Source organism: Callithrix jacchus, chromosome X (assembly GCF_049354715.1).
Source record: "Callithrix jacchus isolate 240 chromosome X, calJac240_pri, whole genome shotgun sequence".
Classification (NCBI taxonomy): domain Eukaryota; kingdom Metazoa; phylum Chordata; class Mammalia; order Primates; family Cebidae; genus Callithrix; species Callithrix jacchus.
The window spans coordinates 9,062,209-9,083,452 of NC_133524.1; the positions used below are offsets into that span (position 1 = coordinate 9,062,209).

The following is a 21,244-nucleotide window of genomic DNA, read 5'->3' on the forward strand; positions in this document are numbered from 1 at the left end:
GCTCAGGCCCTGGGGATTTCAAGTGTAGATTGATGGCCTGGGAGAGGCCAAGGAGACTAGATCCTGACAGCAGCTGAGGAGGTGCCCAAGGGCACGTTCAGGCACTGGGGCCATCAGCTTGTTCTGTGGGCAGGGGTTGGAGGTTCAGATACAGGGTAGGTTGGGCTGGCCTGGAACCTCCCTGAGGCCAGCCTGCCTTGTCTACCTAGATCATCCACTGGTCCTGATCCTTTTCTTTGCCTTCCATGTCCACCTCATTGACCTCTCCATCATCAGGTGACTTATTGTAGTCATTCATCTCGTCTATGTCCTGCATATACTCATCACCCTGTAAGTCCTCTTCACTATCCTTATCGTCTTCATCATCCTCCTCTTCCTTGTCATCATAGCGTCCTGAGGCTGGCTTGCCAATAGGAACCAGGTTGCTATCTTTCTCTGCGATGCTTTGGAGCCAGGCCTGATGCTGCTGTTCCTGCTGTTGCAGCTCTGTCTCTTCCACACAAGGTCGATCCAGATTAAACCAAGTGTCAGTCCTACAAAGGAAGAGTGAGGTAAACAAAGTGGACATGGCTCCTAGACTGGGATTGAGTCCTGGCTCCACCACTTACTAGCTGTTTGACCTTGGCCGAGTCACCTAACCTTTCTTTGGCCTCAGCGTCCTCATTGCACTGTGGGGTGGGGGGCGGGGCTGCAGCCAATGGCGATCTGGAAGGGCTTCAGCCAGACTGAGTAGAAGAACCCACCAGAATCTGGAACTCACCTCCAGGTGGTTTTATGTGATCATCTAATGCTGTTATTCTAATTTTGAAAAAGAGAGACAACTCAGCAGAGCCATTAATGTCAAAGCTTTTGCTTATGTCAATATATTAATCTAATGGGAAATGCTCTAGAACGTTGTAGATATTCATGTCCCTGCAAACAACTGCATCACATCTAAGATCTTTCTCAGAAGAATGTGAATTTATTCTAAAGTATTTCCTCTTGAAATCCAGAGGGTAAGTTCTATATATTTGGATACATCATTTTTAAAAAGTATTGGTATTCTCCCTTAAACCTCACAAAAGCCCTACAGAGTAGCTACCTTTAATTCCCTTATTAGAGATAAGACAATTGAGAATTGAATATTTAGCAAGTTTTCCAGAGGCTAATAGTTTTCAAATTCCAGATCCAGGCCCAGAAACACTGGCAAGATTCACTTCACTCCACCCTACTGAAGTTGGTACCCAAGAGAAGGATTTGAAGATCTGACCCCACCCAAATGATTTCTTAGCTTCCTTCTCAGAGGTAAGCATGGAGTAACACTCAAGTTGATTAGGAAATTTAAGATGCGTTTTATGTGATTTTCATTTGGAAGGCTAAATTCTCCAGCCTCACAAACATGAGAAGATTATTTGATACGTTATGCTGGGTGAATATGGAACTTATGTCTGAAATGGCTTTGTTCCTTTCTCAGAAGGCAACATAGTGCATTGCATGAAATAGGCATTTGATAATGCAGGATATGTGGACTAATTTTTGTGGTTGAACCTCTATTTGCAGGATGTATTGACGAGTGTTGAGTGTCCTCCTATGGACTCTTAGCTGTACAATGCTAGCAAACAAAACTTGTACATCTAATCCATTTAGTTTAGCAAGTGTTCAATTGAATGAAAAAAGTCAAACGGATTGACTATTTTTACTCAGTAACCAAACTAACTTTTCTTTTCAGTTCAGCCACTTATCAGTTCACTCTAACCCTTTGGCTCCTGAGTGATACAGACATGAGTCTCTGGTCTACAGACAAGGACTTAGTCTAACAGCCCACTCCCCTGTAGAGCCCAGGCTTGCGATGGAAAAACAGCAATTTGCCCTCCTTCGGACATTTTGATAAATGATAAACATATTCATTTCCAAACCTCAAAATTATCGCTGGAATTTTTTTTAAGCTAGCAACACAAAATTTGAGTCCTATATTCACCAAATTCAAGGAACAGAATCTCATAGAATTATAAAGTCCACCCAATCAATGGAATTCAGAGCTAAGAATTCAGCCACTAAATGGCATGATTGCTGTAATTAGTCGAATGGTATAATTATAGTAAACACATGATAAGTTGCAACTGAAGCACATAATTGCACAGTATAATGGTATTATTATGATTCCTCATGATATGATTTGGAAGTATAAAAAATGCCCATAACAATATTAAAACATTTTTCATCTGTGCATTTTCTTAGTACCTGATTTGGAATTTTTACATTTTGAGGGTTTAAGTCAAAGACAGGAAATCAGAGCATGTTTTCAATGAAAGAAAAAGAAGTTATTATTCAACATAATTCCTTGTTGCGAATGTGGATAGAAAGAGATAAAGAACTTAAAGTATGAAGTCAGTCATTAGGATAACTCTAAACAGGTATTATAGTTAATGGTTACAGTGCAAGAAAACACCTGTACAAATGGGGATGTTATTTCATGTCTATTCCATGTCTCAGGAATTTATCATTTTACTTTGACTTTACCATGAAAATAAGCTTTCCCAGTACACAGCACTGTCCACACTATCTTTCTATCTTTATTTATTTATTTATTTATTTATTTATTTGAGACAGAGTTTCACTCTTGTTGCCCAGGCTGTAGAGCAATGGCGTGATCTCGGCTCACTGCAGCCTCTACCTCCCAGGTTCAAGCAATTCTCCTGATTCATCCTCCTGAGTAGCTGGGATTACAGGTGCCCACCACTATGCCCAGCTAAATTTTTGTATTTTTAGTAGAGACAGAGTTTCACCATGTTGGCCAGGCTGGTCTTGAACTCCTGATCTCAGGTGATCTGCCCGCCTCAGCCTCCCAAAGTGTTGGTATTACAGGTGTGAACCACTGTGCCCAGCCTATCTTTGATTTTAATGTCCCTAGGAGAAGACAGCGTTTTCAAGGCATGTGCACATTGGTTATATATGTGTTGTCCTGAATTCTTTTTAGATATAGATTTTGTATGATCAGAAACACTTTTATTTCATATAATTTGGGAATTGAAAGAATTCTTACAGTGAGAGGTGAGACACATAGTTCAGGAATTCATGGACTCATTTCACTGAAGGTGCTGGGCGTATAAGTGGAAGTACATTCTTCTTGGAAAGGAATTTTGATCATGATTATTAGTGGAGCTGTGGAGCCAGAAAGGTCTACATGAGACATTCTACTATCTATCTCTACTGGGGCTGAAATCTTCTGCACAAATGCTCATCAGATCTTTATTCCACTTCAGCTTCAACCTTCGTAGTAAGGAGGCTCTAACTAATCTGAAAGTAGAAACCATGAGTTCTCTGCCTCCCAACCTGCTAATGCAGTTTAACTTTCTTTTTTAAACAATGAAGTATAATGTTCCTTTCTATTAAGAATGCAGTTCACAAAACCTCCTAGCCACACATCGTCTAACAGAACTTCCTATGATAACGGAAAATCCTCCACCTGCACTGTTCAGTAGAGTAGCCACTAGCCACATGTGGCTGTGGAGCACTTGAAGTGTGAAAGATACATCTTAGGGACTGAATTTTTTATTTAACCTAATGGCAATTAATTTATATTTAAATTTAAATAACCATAAGAGTGGTTATCATATTAAATAACCATAAGAGTGGCTACAGCACAGCCCTTCACATTGTTTTTCTATGCAGGCTCCTCTCAACACTATTTTCCTCACTTATGGCACTGTACATTATGTTTTGTTAATTTACACATGCAGTACTGTATTATCACCTACGCAAATATACAGCTGTAAGCATTATAAAAGTTCAATAAATATTAATGGTAATCAATGAATGACATCATTACAGATAATGAAATAGCATGACAAAATATAAGAGGTAATTAGAATCAGTCTTGCTTTTACTGACAAGGAAAGTCCATGGAACTGGGAGCCATGGTCACATCATGGTATAAGTTTTCATGATTTCAAATTATTTTGATGAGTTTCACACTCTTGATATTTATCTAAAGTTAATTCAAGATTTTTCTATTTGACCTTTCCCTGCCATGAATATTGATAGGTTTTACTGTAGTGTGAATTTCCTTGTTCCCTTAAGATTCAGATTTTATAATGCATTGTTTATTGCTTAATTTAATTGCACCTCTAGAGAAAGGAGGAGAGATTGTTTCATCCTAAGGCTTGCTGTGAAAAAGATAAAGACACAGAATACAGAACCGTAAAAGAATTAAGAATCCCATCTTGCTAGAAAGTAGTCTATGAACTGGGAACCCAATTGTCATTTTGAATAATAATTCAAAATATGGATGAGAAATGCATATTTTGAATGCATTTTTATTGCATTCATTCTCTTACTTCTTTTCAACAAAAGCTGCTCTTGACTTAGAGATACAAGAATGAACTAAACATAGATCCTGCCCTCCATCTCACACAGATAACAGACATTAATCCAGGAACCTCAAAAATAATGATCAGTTATGTTCCAGAAAATTCCACAGCATTCTGAGGGCATTTAACTAAGCGATCTGGTGTCAACCCAGGAAGAAGTGACATTTGGGGTGGTATCTGAAGAAGAAACACGAAGTCTCCCAGGCAGAATAGTAGCAAATCCATGTTAGCATGAGGCCATCTGTTCCCTGGAAAGGGAAGAGGAGAGTCACATAAGGCCAGGCAGGAGAGGTACTCAGAGCTGGAGCTTAGAGTTAATGCCAGGGAGCTGGTCTCTATCTCAAGAGCAATAGGAACCAACAGTAAGAATATCAAGGACAGAGTGGGGAAGTAGAGGTAGAACATGATTCAGCAGACATGTTGAAAATGATCTTTCTAGCTATACAGGGACAGGGGCTGGAAGGCCAAACGTTTTCACACTTTCTGCCCATTATCCAGGCAGGAAGAACTGCATGTTGCCCTGGAGAGATTAGAACACAGATGAAAGGCGTGAGTATACTTGAGGAATATTCAGAAGGTAAAGTTGGCAGGGATTAGAGAAGGAATGTGGGTAATGAGGAATATGCTCACCATGGATGTCGCCAGGTTTCTGATGCGAACTCTGCTGTGGAGCTGCCACTCGCTCTGAGAAGAGCCGTTGGCATTCTCAGGAGGGCAGAGATGGGTGCTCAAGGGAGCTGGCAGTGGCAGAATCAAGTGCTGGAGAGCCAAGTTTTCATTGTTGTGGAGCAAAGCAATCTTTCCAGAACCACAAAGGTATCAAAAATACAGAAAGAGCTTCATTTAGTTTTGGGGTGTGTGTGTGTGTGTGTGTGTGTGTGTGTGTGTGTGTGTGTTTTAAACACAAAACACACGACTCATCATAATCATTCATTTTCTGCTTTTTGGTAGTCCGTTCAGTTTGCTGATGGCACTTAGCCTGTGCCTCTCTCAGAAACTACTCTGCCCTTGGCTTACACAATTATCAAGTTCAAGATAGAGGCTGCCTGGCAGACATGCTTCCAACTGTGTCCCATGGCACATAGCCAGTGCTTCACAAATGCTCCCAGCTGAACATAAGCAATGCCCCCACAGACTCTACAATCTCTGTTGCCTTGTAATGAAAATAGTGCACAACTGCATTCCCTGGGTTCCAATTGTTTTACTTTTTCATAGAGGATGTCCTCAATACCTCACCCTGAGCCAAGTCAATGTGACCTGACCATGTGGATAAGCTTCCTAGGGCTGCCATAACAAAGGGCCACAAATTGGGTGTCTTCAAACAACAGAAATGTATTGTCTTGCAGTTCTGGAGGCTAGGAGTCCAAAATTAAGGTGTTGGTGGGACCATGTTGCCTCTAAGGTTCCACAGGAAGACTCTTTCCTTGTCTCTTCCAGCTCCTGGAAGTTACCATCAATCTTTGGCATCTCTTGGCTTGAAACTGCTTTGATTCACACTCTACCTCCTCTGTCCCATGGCATTCTCCCTTTGTGTCTCTGTGGCTAAATGTCCCTCATCAATTACACATACCAATCATTGGATCACAGCCCATTTTAATTACCTAATCTTAGCATAATTGTGTCTGTAAAGACGCTTTTTCTAAATAAGATCACATGTACCAGGGATTAGGACCTGAACATTGCTTTTTGGGAGAGACAATCCCACACTATGTATTACAATTTTCTAAGTGGAGTATTCATGGATATTTTCTCTCTACTGTCTTCCCCATAAGTGTTAGTATGAAAGAGAAAAATAGGGAGACACATTAAACCTAATTCTGGCCACCTCTAGTGCTTTGTCCATGATTTTATCAACATTTATCTGATTATAACAATTATTTTATTATGTGTTTACCCTCACCCCTGACTTGGAAATGAGATCTTTTTGGGATCTGGGTCAATAAATAAGACCTCTGTGTCATTTATTAAATAAGACACGTAAGACATAGGTCTTATTCTAACTTAGTGCCTAATACCTGTCACACTGAGAGACCTCAGTAAGCACTTGTTAAGTGAGAGAAGGAGAAAGAAGAGGAGGGAAGAAGGGGAGGGAACTTGAGTGATTTTCTGTTTCCTGTCAAGTCTTCAGCCTTAACCAGATTAACTCACCTTCCCAGTCAGTCCCTTCTAATTGCCTCCATTAATTTCCCTCACTAGACTTGCAAAGATTTAAACTCATTATCAGACATTACTGAGAAGCCATGAAGGGACTGATAAAGAGTAATGGTTTAGATGTTAATCTGTCTCAAATCTACAGATAAGACAGATTAACTCTAGGGGACTCTATCAAGACCCAAGATGCTGTGAACTGCTAATAAAGATCTCTGTCGTGGGAGTTTCTGCACTGTTGCCATGGTCAAGAGCTTTACTTTATGTAGAACTTCCAGTGTTAGGTGTCACCCAAAAGTAACGTAATTCAGATTCAATTACCCAAACACTGTATCCCAAAAATGTCCTCACTTGCAGTAAAGAATTCTGTTAGAACACTTTCCATAACCCATTCACTTCCTATATTAATTATCTACATACCACAAATTTAGCACCTTAAATCAACACACATTACCTCACAGTTTCTGTAGGTCATAAGTCTGGGCACAGTTAGCTGGGTCCTCTTTTCAGGATTTCTAAGGAGGCTGCAATTAAGGAGTCAGCCAGAGCTAGGGTCTCAACTAATGTTCAACTGGGGAAGGATCTGCTTCCAAGCTCACATGGTGGTTGGCAGAATTCAGTCCCTTGTGAGTATAGTACTGAGGGCTTCCTTTTCTTGTCGGCTGTTGGCCTGAAACAACCCTCAACTTGTATGGTCTGCTCGTACTTTCTTGCCACCCAAGCTCCTCAACCTGATTACTCAGTTTATCAAAGCCAGCAGGTGAGAGAATCTCTTCCCAAGGTGGAGGTCAGAGTCCAATGTAATGCAACCATGGCAATGACAACCACCAACCTTGCCATATTCTATTGGTTAGACACAAGTCACAGGTTCCACCCACACTCCTGGGGTGGGTATTCCACAGGGTGTAAGCACTAGGAGCAGAGATCACTAGGGCCAGCTAAGAGTCTCCACTATACCTACTAACCCAGGCAAGGCTTATTCATCACAACTGGACTCAAGCAGGCTTTTATGGATATCATGTTGCCAGAATGTATACATGGCTAATGTCACGTAACTATCCAGACATCATGATTGGTTGTTACAGACTGAATGTCTGTGTCCCCCTTGTTCTGCAGTGAGCAGAACATGAAAACATACCCACTAGTCTGAGGGAGCTGAGAGGCAGAAGAAAGAGGCTGACATATCCATTTCCCCTGAAAGAAACATTTAATAGGAACTTATAAACAGAAGCCATGTCTCAGGCAGCCACAAGAGGAGATGGTGGATCCTAGGCCATTACTGCTGAGACCCAGGGCTTCTCTACCATAGGGAAGGAATGTGTAGGACAATTGGAGTTAACTCCTCTGAGTCTGCCTATCAGCCTGTCATTCCAGCCTCAGAGACAGAGTGAGACCCTGTCTCAAAAGAAAAAAATAGACATTTTCAATTGTCAAATAAAGAAAGCAAATTTATATAACTTAAACCAAAACAAGGAACTTCCATTTCCGGAGAGCACTTTTGGTAAAAAATCATCTACATACTCTGGATACATGTATCTTTAAATATCCTTAGAATAAATGCTGCACTGAGAATAAAGTAAGTAGGACCGCTGGAGGCCAGAAACAACAAGAGAACATCACCAGGGAGACGTAAGCCAGGCTGGAGCAGGGTCACTGAGAACTGCTGCTGCGTCCTGCTGGCCTTAAGCCAGTGTTCTCAGCACCCAGAACATGATGGCAAAGCTGTGACCAAGCTGGAAGGAAAATCAGTTTTGAGACTTCTACATTAAACGTGAGCCTCTAAGGACAGGAACCTCGGGAGAAAAACATGCAGAGGAGGGTGATAAGTGGTTTGTCTGACCTGGCTTTAGTTGAATGAGGGAAAGCAGAAAATAGTCTTTCAAAATTCATAAACCTTAAATTCTGATTTGTATATTTTCAGATTTGAAGATGCATTATTGGTGAAGCTTAAAAATCCTTAACCTAACATTTTAATTAATAGTTTCCTGTATTTTCAATTATTTACTTGGCTTACAAAAGTATGTGTGGGAAATTCTTGCATATCATTTTTTGATAATTATTATGTGCTATGTGTATGTGATTAAATCACCTTTACTGCTGGTGCATAGAAATGGAATTTCTACATATTGTTTTTCTTCTTTGACAGTCTGCTCAAGTGTCATTCATTTTAATATTTTATTAGATTCTCTAGTTTTTCCTGTATGGACAATTTATCATTTGCAAATACAGTCATGCACCACATAATGACATTTCAGTCAACAATGGACCGCATTTACAATGGTGGTTCTATAAGATTTAAAAATTGTATATTTACTATACCTCTCTCTGTTTTAGACATATTTAGATCCACAATACTTACTATTGTGTTACAATTGCCAACAGTATTCAATATAGTCACATGCTGTCCAGGTTTGGAGCCTAGGAGCAATACGCTGTAGTATCCAGCATAGGTGGTAAGTAGGCTATACTGTCTAGGTTTGTGTAAGTCACTCTGTGATGTTCCCACAATGATGAAATCACTACCTAGCAATGCATTTCTTAGAACATATCCCTGTCATTATGTGACAATTGTTTCTTTCTTTCCATCTTTTAGATTTTATTTTTCTCTTTGTTTTTCTGCTGACGATGACAGATACTACAGTGTGGTAGACATAGTAGCAGGCTTATTTTTTCCCCTCATGATTTGAAAGGAAGATTCTTCGAGTATGACTTTTGCTACAACTCTTTTAAAGCTATTTATCAAATTAAGGATAGTCTATGCTTCTCCTAGTTTTTCTCAGAGGATGTTTCTTAAGATCATAGATTAACATTACTTTTTTCTGCATTTATTGATAGATGTATATAGGGTTTCCTCCATAAGTCTATTCATGAAGCCAATTAAATGGATAGATATTCTTATCTTGACTATAAGAATTATCCCATAACCATTAATGGTTAAAAATCTTCCCACAAAGAAACAGTAGTCATAACAATTATATAGATGACTCTCTATTCAAAGAAGAAATATTTCAATCTTACAAAATACTTTTTAGCGAAAAGTAAGAACAATACACTAACAAACTATATAAGGCTAACATAACCCTGGTACCTAAAGCAAACAAAAATATTGAAATTTTTTGAAAAAAATGGCATTTATGAGTCCATTTATATGAAATATCAAAAACGGATACATCCACAGATATATCAAAATAGCGGTTGCCAGGCACTGAGAAGATAGCAACTGCTAGCTGGTATAAGGTTTCTTTTAGGGGTGATGAAAATGCTCTAAAATTGATTCGAGTAAGGCTTGAGTAACTGTGAATACACCAACAACTATTGCATTATACACTTTATTTTTACAAGTTATAATTATTTATTATTATTACTTTTTAGGGACAGGTCTCGCTCTGTCCTGCAGGTTGGAGTGTGGTGGTGGGATCATAGCATACTGTAACTTTGAACTCCTGGCCTTAAGCAAACCTTCTGCCATGGCCTCCCAAATCACTAGGATTACAGATGCAAGCCACTGTGCCTGGCCACCTTGTACACTTTAAATGGACGACTAATGTTGTATACAGGTAATAACTCAATAAAACTGATTTAAAAGTGTTATCCAAAATCGCTCATGAATATAGATGCAAAAATCTTAAACACAATATTTTAAATACTTATCAGCAATACATAATGAAAGGTAACACATCAATATCAAGGGTGCTTCAAAGCTAGAATGTCAGTTAATCTACTCCATTAACAGATTTATGGAGGAAACTATATATATATTCTTTATGTAGAAAATTACAGACAGATAATGAAAAACACTGAAGAACAGAATTTAGGGACAAAACAACGTATTCTTCATTAGAAAACATAATATATATCTGTCAATTCTCACCAAATTGGTCTACAGATTCAATGTAATTCCAATAAAATTTTTGACAAATTTTATGAGTCACGTATGACATACTTATAAAAAACTTATATGGATGTTTTCTTCTTTTCTTATTTTTCCTCTCCTTTCTCTTCTCAGGGGTAGCATGGCCAGGGCCCAAAGTGTGATGAGGACAATAAATACAAACAAATATTGCATACACACATGGGGATCAATTAACAAATCCTAATTGCGAAATAGGTGACAAGGTAGTTCACAAAATAGAAAGCACAAATGGCCAATAAACCAAAGAAAAAGTGCCAAGTTTCATTAGTAAACAGAAAAACAAAATGCAAAATACCATTTAAATTTATAATGAGCCATCGTTTTATACCTAATAGAGTACAAAAACTTGTACTCTATTAACGTCATCTATGAGTGAGGATGTGAAGCCACAGAATCTCCCATGCCCTGCTGGTAGGGGCAAAAGTGACTTGGAAAGTGATTTGATATTACCCAGCAAATTGAGTCTGTGCATACTCTACAATGTAGCCATTCCAGCTATTCCACTTTACCACCTGCCCTCCATGAGGTATCATACCCCAGAGAAGGAACTTTGGTATTTCTATACCAAGACACTAATTACAAATGTCTGTGAGAGTAAAATTGTTGATAGCAATGTTCTTAAGATTCTTAGAAATTTTTTTGTCTAGCTGAAAGAATCTATTTATTCTGCAGCACATTAAATCTTTCAGTGATTTTAACAAAGTTTCAGAGAAACACAGTCTTAATTTTATTTTTATTGCTAGGCTACTTTTTTATTTTTTTAATCTGTTACTAGTTGAAGAAGCTGCATGTCTTAATTTGTTTTGTATTGCTATAAAAGAATACCTGAAGCTGGGTAATTTTTTTTTTTTTTTTTGAGACGGAGTTTCGCTCTTGTTACCCAGGCTGGAGTGCAATGGCTCGATCTCGGCTCACCGCAACCTCCGCCTCCTGGGTTCAGGCAATTCTCCTGCTTCAGCCTCCCGAGTAGCTGGGATTACAGGCACGTGCCACCATGCCCAGCTAATTTTTTGTATTTTTAGTAGAGACGGGGTTTCACCATGTTGACCAGGATGGTCTCGATCTCTTTACCTCGTGATCCACCCACCTCGGCCTCCCAAAGTGCTGGGATTACAGGCGTGAGCCACCGCGCCCGGCCATTGAAGCTGGGTAATTTATAAAGAAAAGAGGTTTACTTGGCTCGAGATTCTGCTGGCTGGATCACTGGGCATCTGGTGAGACTTCAGGATACTTCTACTCATGTGCAGAAATCACACAGCAAGAGAGGAAGCAAGAGAGAGAGGAGAGAAGTGCCAGGCTCTTTTTAACAATCAGCTCCCATGGGAACTAATAGAATGAGAAGTCATCCACCTTCAAACACCTGAGAGCACTAATCTATTCATGAGGGATCTATCCCATGACCCAAACAACTCCCAATAGGCTTCAACAACATTGAGATCAAATCTCAACATGAGGTTTGGGGGACAAACATTTAAACTATATCACTGGACATGAAAAACAGATTTATTTTCCAACTGAAGCCTGGCCCCTATATTGTCTTTTAAAATTCTGCTTAGAAAGTATCTAGTTCCTTCTCTACCTTGATTCTTATATCATACTCAGTTAAAATGAACCAACACACACTTTCGATAATCTTTTCACTTTATAGGAAAGGAGGTATTTCAATGAGTTGGGGTTATCACATCATTAGTATTTTTAGTGAGCAGACATATAAGTAGAGTATTTCAGTGAAGTGTTAAAAAATAAACAATGCATGCTCCTGTGAAGGGGATGGCTACTGTACCTACAGTGCTGATCACAGGCTTTTCTGAAGCATAGTCTGAGCAAAGACCAGAATGGTGACTTGAGGGCAGGCACATGAAAGCAGCAGGGCCAGCACCCATGTGATGTGAGAAGTAAGTGCAAAGGCCCTGTGATGGGAACACACTGCTGTCCTGAGCAGCAGAATAAGGGCTAGTGGGTTTGAGTGCAGAGGTCAGACAGGAGAGCTGTAAAAAAAAATGGACTATTGCGCATTAACTTTGTAAACTCTGGAAAACAGGATATTAGGTTGCATTTGTAAGGCTGCATATGAGTTAGGTACTTCTTAAATGGTTTTGGTATATTATGCTCACCAAAATAATACTACCATTGGGGATTACTCATATTAAACAGGGCTGAGTTATGCTGACCCTAGATCAAAATTATGAGGTGAGCAAAGTTTGTATTGGCAACACCTCTCCTGCACTTTCTGCTCCCCACTTCCCCGTTTGCCATGCCTTGCAAGATACTCCTTCATGCCCTGCTGTGCTTCATCCACCAGCCCTATAAAGACAGTGGCATCCCTCAAAGATTAATCCACTCCTATTCAACACACTCAGCTGTGAATCACTACTGTCTGTGGTGATCAGAAACACCATAGATGTGTGCGTTCATAAAACATTCTTCCCTCTCTGTTCTCCATTAGACATTTGTTCTTTGAAAGAGAACTCCAAGATGGAAAATGCCTCAGCTATATGATAGATTTAGATTTTATAGCATCAATGCAGATTATGCCCCTGCTCCTACTGCCCACCTCCAACCCCTGCTATGACGACATATCCTAACTGAGCGTACATCCATGAGGTTGCTCATTAGTGCTAATTGAGGAAAGGAAGAGAATGGCCATTCAGCAAAAGGAGAGCTGTTTCTCAGTGGTATTCATTATGTTCTTTTGGAAATCGCATGAGATGGTGACTAACCTATGTGTTTTCTCTGTAATTTTTCTCTGCTTCCTACACTAGATGTCACTGTGCAGCTCATTATTAATATAAGTAGCCTAAGGAAACTGTTCATAGAGAAATGGAAACTTTTTTTTATCACAAAGGATCCCTAACACTGCAGCACCTAAAATGCATGCAAGCATTCTGCTCAGCAGGCTGCTATTCAGCATGGAGACAGCTCATTTCCTATACATGACTTACAATTAGTCTACCCCAGTGTAACGCTAAGAAGACTTATCAACAACTTGAAATATGTTTTTCTGTCTTTTTCCCATTTGCATATCTGTCAAACTGATACAAAGTGAGAATTTGGGAAATGCAAATAGTCTACTCATGAAATTTAATGATGTGCACACATGTTCTATTTTGCTACGTTGCAAAAATACACTATTCCCTTGATGCTGAAAAAATTATGTCTTCCCCTGAAGATAATAAAGCTTGGAATAGAGTAAGGACCCCCACCTCACCTACTTGGCCTTTTCTTGCCTCCTGTTTTAGTTGCATCATAAACCTTAAAGTCAGATATGTGTTTAGTGTCTTTTCAATAGATAGGATGGCCAATGACTCCAGTTTGCATCAGACTGAGAAGGTTTTAAAACAAGGAGGTGTTGGTCAACCTGCTAACTATGGACACCACAGATATGGGCTTGCTTGTATTATTACAACCCATTACCCCATTTGAGAACACCTCCGTGCACACAGTCTGAACCCTGAGTTTTTATGCTTAAGAATCAAGCACAAGACAAGGAGTGTTACTCAGCTTATACGGATTTTTAAATTCTACCCGAACTACAGGTTTGAGTCACTAGCAGCCACCCAGAAGAAAAAATATTTTCCAGGATGCTCTCCAGAAGTAGAACAATTTGGCTATGTCCAAAGTTTTAACCAAAGTGACTACAAAAATGGAATGACTTGAATAGTTTCTAAACGGTATACTGTAAAAAATTTTCCGAGACTCTGCTAAGATAAATATGGTGCCATCCTGGCAAAGTAGATGTTCCTGTATTAGATAAGAGGGTAAACTTTTCTGGAAAAAAAGCAAAGGAATAATGAGATGCACTGATCTAAGATAACAACTCCATAGTATATAATGCAAGCAATTACAATGATTCCAAAGGTATTGTTCTGCTGTGAATCTAAAATAAGATTCAAAATAAGTTTATATTATCTTTCTCTAATGAAGAGCAAATCAACAAACTGTTTTATTAGAATATTAGGGGAGGAGGAAGAGGAAGAGGAGAAGGAAAAGGAGAATGAGAAGGAGGAGAAGGAGAAGAGGAAGAAGAAGAGGTGGAGGAAGATGTGGAGGAGTAGGAGGAGAGGAAGAGGAGAAGAGGGGAGAACAGTGGGAGAGGAAGAAAAATGATGACATCTCTAATCTTTAATCTTCACAACTGCCCTATGAGGAATGAATTTTTTTGTCTCTAATTTATGGACAAACAATTTTATTCTTATGTTGCTCAACTTTGCACAGAGAAGGAAGTCAGAAAAGTTTTGAAAGCAGCTCTCTCTGCCACAGGAAATGGGACATTTTACCTCCACTGCTTACTGTATCTAGGGTAGCAGTCAGGCGGTTCTCACTCAGGAATTAGGTCCTACTCCAGGACCGTTATCCTTGGGAGTCATTTGCCTGACTACTGACTACGAGTACCTGGAAGATCACTCTGCTTCAGCAACACAGCTGTCGTCTTTCATCTGAAAGTCCTTTCATCTGAAGAGTTTGTTTAAAAAAAATGGTAAGTTGAAAAGAATAGAGTTCACACTTTAGTTTCTACAGATTTTATAAAGCAGATAAGAGAAGAAAATAAAATGATGTAGAAAAATCCCACGAGAAGAAAACAATGCCAAGGAGAGTCTAATGCACTGGCTATGTGCAAAGATGCTGGAGAGGGATGTTGAAGTTCCCTGGGCTGTGACCTCTGGTAAACACCACCAAAAAAAGTTCCTACCTCCAGAGATCAAGTGGCTGTGGATAGAAGTGGTTACCAGATCCATGCAGCACCTGTGTCCCAAAGGCAGTCTCCTGCCTCATGCCAATCTCCTCCTAAAAGCCAACAGGAAGTCAGCTAGCCAAGGCCCACAGATGCAATCCACTGGACACATTTTCTGAGGGTACAGAGAGGATGGAGAAGGGTGGAGGTACATCTGGCAGGCTATGGAAATACAACCACGACCAACTTGGCCTAACCTCCTGTACTGATTCTGTTGCATTCTCTGATTTGCTTGTATTCCATCTGGCTCTCAATGACTTTTGTCACCGGGGCTGCTATGCTTCTTGAAAGAGCTAGATGCTCATTATGCTTACAGATTCTCATAGTTCTACTTCAGACACACAAGTTTCATCAACACAACACCAAACACCTCCATAATAATTACAGCAGATTCAGGAACTGACGAAAGTCTGAAAATTCTCAAAAACGTATTTTAAAATATTCTGCTTTGGCCTGTGAACTCAGCTACATAATCACTTCTGAAAATGCTTTGTTGGCACCGTAATGGAAGGGTGTTTATATAATCTGTTGGCTCTAGGCTGGAAAAGATATCTTTGAGGTTAGCATTTTCTGAAAGATGCTCCCAAGATACTCAGAAGCAATTTCCTCCAGAGCTATTCCCACTCTCCCACTTTTCAATGTTCACATGGTTAGAGGAGATGAGTTAAAAGTCATCTGCCTACCACTCTGCAGCACCAAAATTTAACTCTTCCATTCCCATGCACTAGTGGGAGATTCAAGAGTTGCAGAGTGGGCTGAAATGTCTAATGACGTCAGACAGGTGCATTTGGAATGAGATCCCTTACTGAGAATCATACCTCCATAACAAAAGGTAATTTAGCAGTCTGGTCTTCCCTGTCACTTAGAAAAACGTTTGTTTTTTCAATAGCTGTTGCTTTGATTAAGAAACATTGGTGAAGAACTAATGTGGATTAATGATGGCTACATAGTTTTGTTTTATCATTATAGATTTGAGTGACACTGTGCTCTAGGTGTGATTTCTTCACAAACAGAAAAATTAAGAAGCAATTGAAAGGACTGCATTACAAACACGCAGAGACTGTTATACTACAGCCATGCTATGCATAATGAAGCAGAAAACTATCAGATAGGCATAGTCCTTTGTCTCGAAAATCAGCAGCATATCTGAAGACATGCTACTACTCTAACTCAAGGATTGCATATGACCGAGGGTCCCAGCCACTTAGTGCTCTAAAATCACATCTGTACCAGACCTCTTGAAGCTAAATGCAGCAGGGATGCTAGTATAAGCTGAATAATGGCCCCTGACAAGATATCCATATCCTAATCCCTAAAACCTAAGACTATGTTACCTTACACAGCAGAGGGACTTTGCAGATATGATTAATGGGAAGATGATTCTGGGTTGTCTGGATGAGCCCAATGTCATCACAAGGGTCCTTGTGAAGAGAGGCAGAAGGGTGAGAATGAGAGATGGAGATCTTAAGATGAAATCAGAGGCCAGAGCAAGAAAGAGAAATGGGAAGACGCCATGCTGCTGACTTTGAAAATGGAACAAGGGGCCAAAAAGTAAGGCAGTCCCTAGCAGTTAGAAAAGGCAAGGGAACTGATTGTTCCCTAAATGTCCAGAAAGAACATAGCCCTTGAATGTAGCCCATTGAGACCCATTCCAGACATCTGACCTCCAGAACTGTAAGATAAAAAGTTTGTGTTGTTTTAAGCCACCAAGTGAGAGAATTCATCCTAGAAGCAATAGAAAGCCAAGACAGATTGTTTTCCTCAATCTCCCTCATTTTGCCCCTTTGTAAAATACCATGAGCCCCCTCCTCCATTTGCTCTTCCTTAGATATTTCTTCCTGGCATAAAGCTCTATGATCTGGTTCACCAAGCACAGCTCTTAAAATATTAAATATGGAAACAAAGAATTAGCAGTTGTTATTGTCTGGGTCACAAGGCTACCTTCTAGTTGGGAACCTCTAAAACCTAACATTACCCTGATGCCATTTCTTTCCTTTCTTCTATAAGAGAATAAACCTCACACCCTCATCCCTACCCAGACAGAGGATCCCCCTGAGAGAGCTACAGGAAAGACTGCTCAAAAATGAAAAAGAAAACCAAAGAGAAAAAAAACGAAATTTTTTACAGTATAGTCTCTGTTACAAAACTACCACCTGCCATACATTATTGCTGTATCAGGATTAAAATAAAATCTTTGTCCTTAAGGAGCTTATAGTTGAGGTCAGCACTTTGAAAACTTGAGTTCAGCATCAGAATTACAGGGAGAGCTTGTTAAATGCATAGATTATCAGGCCCCACTCCCAGAGTTTGTGATTCAGTAGGTGATATGGCTTGGCTGTGTCCCCACCCAAATCTCATCTCGAATTGTAGCTCTCATAATTCCCACATGTTGTGAGAGGGACCCAGTGGGAGATAATTAAATGATGGGGCCAGTTTCTGCAACACTGTTCTCGTGGTAGTAAGTCTCATGAGATCTGAGACTCATGAGAAACCCCTTTTGCTTGGTTCCCATTCTATCTTGCCTGCCACCATGTAAGACATGCCTTTCACCTTCTGCCATGATTGTGAGACCTCCCCAGCCAGGTGGAGCTGTGAGTCCATTAAAACTCTTTTTCTTTATAAATTACCCAGTCTTGAGTATGTCTTTATCAGCAGTGTGAAAATGGCCAAATACAGTAGGTCTAAGGTGAGGCTAAAAATCTGCATTTCCAAGATGCTCCCTGGAGATATTGGTGCTATCGAGTGGGAGAGGCAAAATGCAAGCCCAACGATGAAAAACACAATATAATGCCTGGAAGCTCTATCAAAGAGGTACAAGCAGGCAGTTCCAGGCAGGGAGAATCCCCCATGGCTGGAGACTATTAGACAGGGAAGGTGAAACAAGACATTGTGGCATCATAACTTTGCAGACGATCCTTAAGAGATTCTGAGAAAGGACAATTCCAGCAAAGCAGAGGCAGGCTGTGTGCAGAATCTAGGTGGGAAACAGCTCACAGACCTGTCAGCTGGCCACAGGGTGTGTGAATGAGGTTCCTAACATGGGAACCCTGGGCAGTTGGGGGTTAATTCACTTGAGCTCCAGTTATGTAATTTCATCTAGCAATCCCTTATAACAGGCTGTGTGCTAGATGCTAAGATAACTGGGAGCAAGAACTGGTCCCATGAGAGTCTGGAATCTGCTTGCATAGAAGAGGAATGGATTGGAAGATTTTATTCAGGAAAAGATAGGATGGAGACATTGCTTTTGGCAGCAGTCAGAACTGGGGCCCGGGCCCAAGCTGAGATCACACACACAGGGATGAGAGACTGGCACAGAGCAGCAGCAAGAAAAGATATGAAAAGTTTGATGACAGGTGGTTCAGCTCAGATCAGAAAGAGAGTGAGTAGGTGAAGGAGTTGGGAGGGTCAGGGTTGAGGATGGGCCACTGTTACTGGCATGGCCAGTGAGTCAGCTCATCGACTCCATGGGTATATGCTGAGGGAGCTGTGCGTAGGGCTGTAGCAGGTGCTTTGTCTTTTCCAATCTATCCTGGCTCCATTATTTCATTTTTTCTTTTAAGAGTGACAGGATCTTGTTCTGTTGCTGGAGTGCAGTGGTGTGATCCTACCTCACTGCAGCCTTGGACCCCTGATCTCATGCAATCCTCTGGCATCAGTCTCCTAAAGTGCTGCAAATATAGGCACACATTTATAAGGATAAATGAGTGCCCTTATAAAAGGGACTCTGGAGAGCTCCCTCACCCCTTCCATCATTTGAGTAGATAGGGAGAAGATGCCGTCTATGAACTGGTAAGTGGAGTCTCACCAGACATCCCTAGCTAATTTTTGTAGAGATGAGGGTTTCAATACACTGCCCAGGCTGGTCTTGAACTCCTGATCTCAAGAGATCCACCCACTCTGGCCTCCCAAAGTGCTATGATTATAGGCATGAGCCACTGCACCCAGCCCATGATTCCGTTTCTGAAAGCCCTGCCTGACTGCATCCAGGATGCATTCCGAGAGTGCATTTAAGTTAGAGAACACTTTGATGACATGTTTTACTAGGAGCAATGGAAAATATTATATATTTCTTTCTAAGGCCAGACCTCAATATTCCTGGAAGCTCAATTATTAGAAGTGGATAAACAGCTGTTGGCATTTTTCTTTATTCTATCAGGAGAGGCAAACCTCATTTTTGGAGAAGGATAGAGTTTCCATATCAGGGAACAAAATATCTGAATGAGCCATTTGGATATGTAAAGGGAAAGCCTAAATGCTATTCTCAAACGGAAAAATACAAAATAACAAGGAGTTGAGCAACTTTGCATATTGATGTGGGTAATTTTAGCTGCTGTGGGCCAATGTGTGGCTGCAGAGAGACTATTATGAGACTGAGAGTGGGGAGGGGAGGATTCTCTGCTCTCTCTAAGGAAGACTGGAAAGGGATCCTGAATTCCTACTGGTGGCATGAAATGGGGCCCTGGAAAATGGTGGCAGGTCAGGGATGGGGAGGGAGATGGGTAGAGCAGATGAGCTTGGGAATCCTTGGTTCATGACATGTGACATATGCAGTGTTCGTAATTCCCTTAGGCCAGCCTCACAGTTCAGGGAATTTCATCTAGAACATGGATGAGGACACTGAGATACAGACTTAGATGTATACAAGAAAGGTGCCAGTGAAGGTGCAGATATAGTTATAGATAAGTTTGTAGATGGAGGTGCATTAATAGTTACAGTTGTAGCTGTGGGCATTAACATAGTCATAGGTTTAGGTGCATATGTGGAGGTAGATGTAAACATAGATGTAGTTATAAACATAATGTTAGATGTAGGTATAGGTGTATGCTAGGGCCTGAAGGTTTGTGAACCTCCCCAAAATTTAAATGTTGAAATCCTAACCCCTAAGGCTACGGTATTAGGAGGTGAGGCCTTTGGGAGGTGATGAGGTCATGAGAGTGCAGCCCCATGAGTGGAATGAGTGCCCTTATAAAAGGGACTCTAGAGAGCTCCCTCACCCCTTCCATCATATGAGGACACAGGGAGAAGGTGCCATCTATGAACCAGTAAGTGGGGTCTCACCAGACACCAAATCTGCTGGTTACTTGATCTTGGACTCCCGGCCTCCAGAACTGTAAGCAATAAATGTCTGTTGCTTATAATCCATCTAGTCTATGTCATTTTGTTATAAACAAAGACAGTATAGATGTAGGTGTAAATGTAGATATAGTTGAAGTTATAGTCATAGTCACAGACAGGGAAAAATAAAGTTTTAGAAATAGATCTAGAAGTAGGTATAGACATAGACAGATATAGATAGAAATAAAGACACTGAGCATTTCCTGTGTTCCTTTTCCTCTCTGAGTAGACCCACCCTGGGAGGCATTTTGAGCGCTGTTACAGGATTCCTCTGACCCAGATAAAGTGATGGTGAAGAAGGGCAAGATGAGTGTCGTGGCCTACCTGGCGTCTATACACCTATACACTTCATTAGCAAATACAACCTTGTTTTCACAGACATGAAACAAATATTTATTTTAAAGCACAATGTATGCCCAAAATTAGTTTTGGTCCCAATTCTATTGGTCAGCTCTAATTAGTCATGATGTTCATTAAGGGTGAAAATTGTCTCTTGTCTAACTTTCCAAGAATATTGAACTATAAGTTATTTAAAGGCATATTAAAAATCAGGTAGCCATGGCAACCAGCTGTCATGATGCAATGCCTTTGTTTACACAGTACTTCAGCAAAGAGTTGTAGAATGATCTTGGCTTGTTAAATAATTTCACAATGAGCTGTATTGCTCATTCTCTGTTGAGTTCAAAAGCAAATTTTGAATTTTCTGAGCATATATATATATATATATATATATCGTGATAATTAATGCTACCACCACTTTAGGAAATATAATTTGTGGCTACATGTTTACTCTGTACCTTCTATTGTCAGAGTAAATAGGCTTAAAATAATATTCAATCTCATGTCAATTTTAAATTCTAAAAAATATAAATAATTCATACTTCCAAGACCTGGTAAAAATTATTTATCTATGCTTATTTTGCTTACATAAATAGAACTGATCATGTGGATTCTCACATATCAAATATGCTGTATACACTGACAATT

At 40.2% G+C, this 21,244-nt stretch overlaps 1 pseudogene; it reads right to left on the reverse strand.

The window, feature by feature from the left end:
* Positions 1-205: 205 nt before the first annotated feature.
* LOC100395206 (chromosome X open reading frame, human C11orf51 pseudogene) lies at positions 206-568 on the reverse strand (annotated as a pseudogene).
* Positions 569-21,244: the final 20,676 nt, after the last annotated feature.